Raw genomic sequence first — 7,254 nt, 5'->3', positions numbered from 1 at the left:
TATTTTATTTAACTGATGAAATTGAAAACAAAATAAATTCAAATTCTTTACATATTTTGAAGCATGATATTATTGAGGAGCCCTTTCATAAGGTTAAAGGAAATACAAGTGAAGAGTTTCATGTTAATTCTTTGAAATGTCATTCAAAAAAATATCTTCAAAAAATATCCAATGAGTCAAAGAGATAAAGTTATAAGAGCTTATTTAAAATGGGGTCAATATCAAATATGACTTGAAAAATATCCTCTTTCTAAGGAGAAACATGTAAGGAGATTTCAATCTAATTGGTTTAAAAAAATTTCCTTTTTTCCTAGAGTATTGCCTTACTAACGATGCAACTTATGTTTAGCATGCTATTTATTTAGTTCAAAGTAGTTGGTTGTCCTAAGTCATATATGTTTACTAAATAAGGTTTTAGATAATAAAAAAAAGTTAATGCAAGAAAAATAATGTGCATTTCTCAATCACATTGGAGATAATCCTTACTAATGGCATAACAATGAAATGAAAGCTTTTGAAGACTTGTTGAATCAATCTATGCACATTAATAATATTATAAATGTTCAAAGTTTAGAACAAGTTTACCAGAATGTTTATGACTTAAAACCACTATTGATACACTTTGTTGAGTAGTATTTCGAACTTATGCATTTAGAGACCATGAGAAAACACCATAGTCTAAGTAAAAGAGGTAAATTTTTTGAGATGATTAAACTTCTAGCATCATATAATGATAAAATAGCACAAGTTCTGGTTGAAAATGCTCCATATATTAAAAAGTATATTTCACATCATATTTAGAAAAAAAAATCTTACACATTTTTTTCTAGAAAAGTAAAAAGTCACTTTTAGGAAGAAATTAGAGATTCTAAATTTTGCATAATTATTGACGAAACACGTGATGAATCTAAAAAAAGAGAAAATGACTATTGTTTTGATATTTGTAGATAAAGTTGGTAACAGAAAAGAACGATTTTGATATTGTGCATGTTAAAGACACATCAATCATCACTCTAAAAAAGGAATTAAATGTTGTTCTCTTTAAGCATAATTTTAATGTTTCTAATATTTGTGGTCAAACATATAATGGTGCTATTAATACGAAGGGAGAATAGAATGGATTACAAGCATTATTTCTTAATGACAATCCTTATGCTTATTATGTGCATTATTTTGCTCATAGACTACAACTTGCTTAGGTGGTTCCTTCAAAGGAGGTTTGGAGCTCACATTTTTATTCTTTTGTAATGTGATGAAGCTATATAATGCATCTTGCCTGGCTCTTCAAAAAATTATTGTTGATGGATCAACTTATTCTTAAATGGGTGATGATGATGATCCTACATTTAATACGTTCTCTTCATTTGAGTTCATATTGATTTTACACTTGTTAGAAGTGATTACTTATTGTCTTTGTTAAGCTTTGTACAATTGGATATATTGATTGTTGCTTTAATATGTTCTCTTCCTTTGAGTTTATATTGATTTTACAGTTAATGAAAATGATTACTTATTGTCTTTGTTAAGAAAGAATGGTTCGTAAAACTTATTGAAAGGTGTGAGGTTGTTTCGTGAACATATCATTGATATTTTTGAATTTAATTCTACTTGTTGTACGTTATGGCCATTCTCGACATCAAAAGGATCATGTCACTATGAATCATCATTTTAGTGTGAATATATTTTTTGTTGTAGTGGATAAAAAACTACAAGAATTAAATAAATAACGAAAGATGAAATTCTTATCAATAAAATTATTTATATTGAAAAAAAAATAGCTAAAAGTTTTAGTTATAATTCAATTATTGATGAATCCAACAATCTCAAATGAAAAACAATTTTTTAAGATATGTTTNATTTCTTTTTGTAGTTATAATTATATTAAATTATATATTAACTTTTACAGTATTAATAACAATTATTAAATATATAAATTTTGACTGTACCAAAAAACAATATATGCCAAGATCATGTTAGAAATCAAAGTGTGAGTCTAAGGTCCATATTAGATAGAAATGAGAAAATATGACAATATATAAAGGTGAAAGATTCATTAATCTATTCTCTTAAGGTTTTAGGTAAAGAGTGGTGTCAATCCTTTATGTGATTGGACTCATATCTTATTGATGTTTGTATCTATCAGATGAACATCCTCCTCATAAGACCCAACAGGTACTTCCACTGGAGGGGGAGTGTACCTATGTGGAAGGGACTCGCCACCCTCCTTCCTCTTCCTCTTCCGTTCATCATATGTCTGGTTTGTACAAATGAGATAATAATGGAAAATTGAGAGGGTACCGATAATCCAACCAAATATAAAGCAGTATACAATCAAAAAATCCGCTAAATAATCATGTGTTATTGTCCTCCAAACATTTTGCCGGGAAACACTGATACAAGTGAACACAAAGACGTATTGGCACAAAATGGTTGATGTTGAAATGAACATGACGAAGTATCGATAGTTACGCTGCAATTATGTCAAAAAACCGTTAGTTCAAGAACTGAAATGAAGTAGACATCTAGGTAGTATAAAAAAAAACATGTTTCTGTTTCTAACAAATGAAGCCAAGGAAGAGGGTCTCCAAAAAGAAGACGAGTCTTCATGTTTTTCTCGCAGAATGAGAAAATAACATAATGAACATATTCACACTTATTTGTACGGTTTAAGTGTCAATTGATTAGATCTATCTTTCAAGTGTTTAGAAAAGATTGTAACCTTACAGAACATAGATGTCATGGCAATTGTAGACACATACTAACTTCACTCACTTGTGTTGTAGTCATCAAATAGATCAGAAGATAAGTATTGCCTACTTTAAAGTTTATTCAATAATTCTTTTGAACTGATATCCCAGTAGCATAAAAGAAATTTGGATAAAAATATGTAACAATATCTCATTGAAAGTTTGAAACTTCACTTGTTACAGTATAGTGGACTTACTTTTCCAATGCACCGGCCAACACACCCACAGTGATGATCATATCCCTCGATACAATCGTTGCATATAGAACAATGAGTAGTACCAGGAGGGCTATAAAGCAAGCACGTATCACAAAACTCTACTTTCTCTATATGCCCATTAACAACAACATCTTTTGTTGGAGCTGGTTTCAGATGAGGGATTGTCAGATTAACCGATTCCATGGAAGAGTTTGGTATATCAAATGTATCGCCAAATTCAAGAGGTCTTGAATTTCTAATTCCAGGATCTCTCACATGAGTTATGAAGAGGAAAATTAAATCCTGCATGAGTTGTTGGACAACTATGCATATTAAAAAGTTGTATTACAATTCTATAGCTGAAAAAAGACAATACACAAGAGATAAAAATGGTAGAAAGATGCATAAGATGACAACTAGTTTATGTAAAATCTCCGGGAATTGCCAATGGGTATTTACCAAAACAGTGAGAACTGCACCCACAATCATTACAGGAAACCAAAATTCATGCGAAAGCTCATCATTCTTCTTGATTTGAAAATATAATTTTAAACAAAATGCAATTGCAGGTGCAACGATTATGAATGTTGTAGGAAACAGGTAAGCTACATCTGGACCAAATGTCACCCTCCCACCACAGAAAAACTTCTGAAAAAATTGAAACAAAGAAGAATTAGTAAATTATAACATGCTTGTTATTCCTGCAAGATATCCAATCACACCTACATAATATTCTATTACTTTTCAACCCAAAAAACATCACGGTAAAAACTTCCAAATGGTAAACATATAGAAGCTTAAAAAATCCACAGCCATGTCAAATTCATCAATAGAAATGACATTTTGACCAAAAGAAAAGTGTTCCCATTGAAGTGGCACTGGTACATAATAGGTTAAAATCATCAAAACATCATTTATTCACATTTGCCAATTAAAAAAGCAAATAAATAAAAAACATCATGGATCACATTTACATAAAAATGATTACACAAGATTAAAATCCGATTTGCAAGCGTTAATTTTTTTCCCTAATTTACCATATCACATGACTGATCAGCTCCTTGATTGGAGGTATGAGATTAGAGATATCAACCCAACACAATAGCTCTAATTTTATAGTTCTTCTTTCTTTGTTTTTCACTTTTGTAAACTTTGTAGCTTTGATCTTTAATTTAGAGTTAACATTGGTTTGTGCAATTAATTAAGAATTTTTTGTATCATTGGTTGATCATAATGAAAATATTTTTTAGTTTGTACGATTTGTATTTTTTATCCTTAAATTGAGAGGTTTTTCATAATTATGGTGTCTTTGATATTTTATTTTGGGGATTTATTGTTGTTATTAATTAATTATTGCTCCTCATAGATTCGAGAAAGTTAAAAGAAATTTATCCCATGCAATATGTGATAGCATTGTGTTGTTTCCCATCACTTTTTTACCCAAAACATCAAGGTAATAACTTTCATATGATAGACATATAGAAGCTTAAAAAATCCACAGCCATTTCAAATTCATCTATTGAAATGAAATTTTGACCAAAAGAAAAGTGTTCTTGTTGAAGTGGCACGGGTACATAATAGATTAAAATCATCCAAACATCATTTATTCACATTTGCAGATTTAAAAATTAAATAAATAAAAAACATCATGGATTCACATTTGAGTCACGACCTAAGAGGCAATCTATTAATAAAAAAAATGAACAAAACATGATTGAGGCATGGACAAACAAGTACAACAATTCAAACAAAGATTGAATTGTGACCAAACACAATTCATTCATGATCAAAATCCAGTTGTGAGACATGGAAACCAATTCAAAACAAAAGTTGAAATATAACCTCACGTTGCATTTCCTCCAACCTTGATAGACCCTCTTTTGTTGCTGACCCACGTTGTTAGGAGAACCCCCCATTTATTGATTCCTGTTTCCAACCATGGCAGCAACACCTCGTGTGCAACCAAAACTGCACCCTAATGCCTTGATAAAACCCATAAACCCAATTCAAGTCCCGACTCAGAAACAAAAATCCTCTTAAAAATCCAAAATGTTATGGCTTTCCTTACGAGTCTCCTTTTGCAGTGGAAAGGGACAAGGCAGAAGAAAGAGAGCAAAAGAGAAGAGAGAACAAGAGATAGAGATAGAAAAAGAGAGAGAGAGAGAGAGAGAGAGAACAAAGAGATGTTTGGAATGGCAGCAATTGAGAATCAAGCTGCGACACCAAATCCAAACGAGAAAATTTGTGGGGTTGAAGGGATATGACAATCTCGATGATCCTTTTCTAATCAATTCCTCCCTCGCAGTTCCTTACCTTTTATTTTCTTCTCTTTCTCTTTCTCTCTTCCTCTTCTGGTGTTCTGGACTGATTTCCCAATTCTTCGCGGCTTTTACGCGTAGAATGTTTCTTTACAACACTACAACCTTTCCTTTTCCGTTTCTCACGACATTCTTGAATTCTATCATATGTGATTTTTTCTTTTTTGTTTTTAAAATACATCACCAATGATGAAAATTATAAATTAAATAACACCCATAAATATTTATTTATAGCTCATCATTAAATCTTCCAAACAACCTTCCTCTTAGAAAATTATGTTGTCTCTCTATATTATTTTTCTCATAAGTATAATATGCAATAAAATAAAAACTTTCACCATGAATAATAAAAATCATATTCACTTTTAAGAAATTTAAAACATGTCGAAAAGCAAAAGGCCAACTCATGTTACTGAGAAAACAAGTCACACGTAAGATAAATTTGATCTAAAATTTTAAGTTTACAGTTGATTAAATTTAATAGTTCTTCTTAGTAGGGACTTATAGTGTAGGTTTTTCCACAGATAGGAAGATCCTAATGATGAATATGATTATCTTGATAAATTAAATATGATGAGGACTATAATAAAAATAGAATTCACATGCAAAACATTTTTTGATACTTGTAAAAGTCATTAAGAGAATTTAAGGATGTGGTTGTACTTTCTCGAAAAATATCACGTATATTTATAAGATTTCTAGATCTTATGAAATCAGCCATAAAATAAAATATAATAAAAATTATCATACTTACGATAAATTAGCATGATAATAACAGTAATATATTATTTAACCAGATTAGTGACATGTTGGTATATGGTATAAAAGGATATTTATGATGTAATCAAACTACTGAGATTTGATCATATGTTTTATTATTATACGATAATTGCACCAACAAATATCTTTATGAATATTATTTAATCACTTTAGACCAATAATGTTGAATGAGCCTTCTTGGACCACATTCTTGAAGATATTTGTTGGGTCGAGTATGTACACAAACCCCTCAAGCTCATAAGTTTGATTAGCAGATGGAGTAAACTTGTTGTGATTGTAATTGACCCTTTGTCCGAGTTGTAGTTGACTTTATGTGCTAGGTGGAATGGCAATTTAATCAGAGTGCATGTGGTCATCATTGACCATGATGAACTTATGTTGTCTTTGGTCAAGCAACACCTATAAAAGCTTTGTTTTCTTTTTTTGCTTTTCATACTTTGTAAGACTTATGATTCATGTGTGAAAAAAAAAAATTTAAGAAGTCAATCAGGCTTAACTTTATGTTATCGCCTTAGATGGGCTTGGTGTCGCGTTTGTGGACTTAACTTATGCTCTATCTAGGTAGGCTCGTGTGTCATGTTTGCAAGCTTTAACTTGTGCCACCGTCTAGATAAGCTCAAGTTTCCCTTTTTCGGGCTTAACTTATGTTGCTATTTAGGTAAGCTCGAGTGTCACATTTGTGAGCTTAACTTGTGTTACCGTCTAGGTAGGCTCTGGTGTCGCGTTTGTGGGCTTGTGCTACCATATAGGCTAGCTCAAGTGTTGGGTTTGTAGGCTTAACTTGTGCTAATGTAGTCTCAGGTGTCATGATTGCAGGCTTGTGCTACAGTCTAGGTAGGCTCGAGTGTTGCATTTCTACCTATCTGAACATTAGATTGTCTATGACTCCACCATTCACTTGCATGTCCTACAAACCTATAAATGCGTAAACTAAGTATATGATATTTATTAACAAAGAATGGATGAAGCTTTTCTATCTTTTTCTCCCAAGCTAGATATGACAATGCATTAATATTCTCACCAAAGAAAGGAATTTCACTCTTAGCTTTGTGATGCATTTCATCCGTATGATAACTTAAATGCAAACTACTATAAAAACTCATCTTTTTAAAAGAATTTTAGGAAACATTTTTCACAAAGAATCTTAAACATTCTTAATATTTTTTAAATTATGAAATGCCCACAGAAACTTGTATTTCAAAAATAAATTCC

General features: G+C 31.0%; 1 pseudogene; it reads right to left on the bottom strand.

The window, feature by feature from the left end:
* Positions 1 to 2,113: 2,113 nt before the first annotated feature.
* LOC106753715 lies at positions 2,114 to 4,884 on the bottom strand (annotated as a pseudogene).
* Positions 4,885 to 7,254: the final 2,370 nt, after the last annotated feature.

The sequence above is a fragment of the Vigna radiata genome, unplaced genomic scaffold (assembly GCF_000741045.1).
Source record: "Vigna radiata var. radiata cultivar VC1973A unplaced genomic scaffold, Vradiata_ver6 scaffold_7, whole genome shotgun sequence".
Classification (NCBI taxonomy): domain Eukaryota; kingdom Viridiplantae; phylum Streptophyta; class Magnoliopsida; order Fabales; family Fabaceae; genus Vigna; species Vigna radiata.
Note: the sequence above shows the minus strand (reverse complement) of the source record. Positions and strands in the feature narration are given on the sequence as shown.